Here is a 1908-nt window from a genome sequence, read left to right as displayed (position 1 = left end):
ATGGACTTTGGGTGGCAGACAGCAGGAAACCTGTACCACATACTTTGCCTCCCTGTGGGCCTCTCACCTGTGCTGGGAGCAGCAGAAGTGAAGCCACGCTGAGTGTGGTCCCAGGAGAATCAGTACCACAGGCCCACCTGAGAGCTGTTTCACAACCAGGTGCCTGGGCACAACCCAAACCTGCTACACCTGCATCTGCATCTTGTGAAGCACTCTTCCTCAGGGGACTGCAGACTGACTGAGTGTCACAGACTCCGGGTCTAAGCCACGGTGGAAAATCTCACTCTCTCCCTTTGTCTCCCCAGGTCCTACTAGGCCACCTGGGACATGGGGCATAACAGTTTTGCTCTCATCAAGTAAGCTTGATACAGGCTCTAGACCCTGTAGTGATGTGGAAAAAAAGGTTTAAAAACAGACTTTTGCATTGCACCAACAGTACAAGAGGGTTCTCCACATTCTCACCTGCATCTGTAGTTTCCTGAGTTGTTAATTTTAGCCATTCTGAATGGTGTGATGTGGTATCTCAGTGTGGTTTTGACTTATATTTCCCTGATGATGGGTGACATTGACATCGTTACCTGTGTCTGTTGGCCATCTGGATGTGTTCTTTGGAAAAGTGTCTATTCATATCTTCTGCCCATTTCTTCACTACATTAATTGTTTTTTTGGGTGTTGACATTGGTAAATTCTTCATAATTTCGGGTACTAACCCTTTATCTGATATGTCATTTGCAAATATCTTTTCCCATTCCATCAATTGCCTTACAGTTTGGTTGATTGTTTTCTTTGCAGTGCAGAAGCTTTTTGCTTTTTATCTTGAAGAGGTCCCAATACTTCATTTTTGCTCTTGATTCCCTTGATTCCTGCTTTCTTCTCTAGGGTTTTGATGGTTTCCTGTCTCACATTCAGGTCCTTTATCCATTTTGAGTTTATTTTTGTGTATGGTGTGGGAAAATGATCTAGTTTCATTCCGCTGCATGTTGCTGTCCAGTTCTCCCAGTACCACCTGTTAAAGAGGCTGTCTTTTTTCTATTGGATACTCCTTCCCGCTTTGTCAAAGATTAGTTGACCATACATTTGTGGGTCCAATTCTGAGTTCTCAATTCTATTCCATTGGTCTATGTGTCTGTTTTTGTGCCAATACCATACTGTCTTGATGATGACAGCTTTGTAGTAGAGGCTAAAGTCTGGGATGGTGATACCTCCCATTTTGGTTTTCTTCCTCAATATTTTTTAGCTACTTAGGGCCTTTTGTGGTTCCATGCAAATTTTAGGAGAGTTTGTTCTAGTTTTGAGAAGAATGCTGGTGCATTTTGATTGGGATTGCCTTGAATGTGTAGATTGCTTTGGGTAGTAATGACATTTTAACTATATTTATTCTTCCAGTCCATGAGCATGGAAAGTTTTTCCAATTTTTGTGTCTTCTTCAGTTTCCTTCATAAGCTTTCTATAGTTTTCATCATGAATATCTCATATCTTTGGTTAGGTTTATTCCTAGGTACTTTATGACTTTTTGTGCAATTGTGAATGGGATCAGTTTCTTGATTTCTCTTTCTGTTGCTTCATTGTTGGTGTATAAAAATGCAACCGATTTCTGTATGTGGATTTTGTACCCTGTGACTTGGCTGATTTCTTGGATCAGTTCTAGTAGGCTTCTGTGAAGTCTGTCGGGTTTTCGATGTAGAGTATCATGTCGTCTGGAAAAGTGAAAGTTTGACTTCTTCTTAACCAATTCTGATGCTTTGATTTCCTTTTGTTGTCTGATGGCTGATGCTAGGACTTCCAGCACTATGTTAAACAGCAGTGGTGAGAGTGGACGTCCTGTCTTGTTCCTGATCTCAGGGGGAAAGCTCTCAGTTTTTCCCCGTTGAGGATGATGTTCGCTGAAGGCTTCTCATAGATGGCTTT

This window comes from Hyaena hyaena, unplaced genomic scaffold (genome assembly GCF_003009895.1).
Source record: "Hyaena hyaena isolate Hyena2069 unplaced genomic scaffold, ASM300989v1 scaffold_19, whole genome shotgun sequence".
NCBI classification, from domain to species: Eukaryota; Metazoa; Chordata; class Mammalia; order Carnivora; family Hyaenidae; genus Hyaena; species Hyaena hyaena.
Note: the sequence above shows the minus strand (reverse complement) of the source record.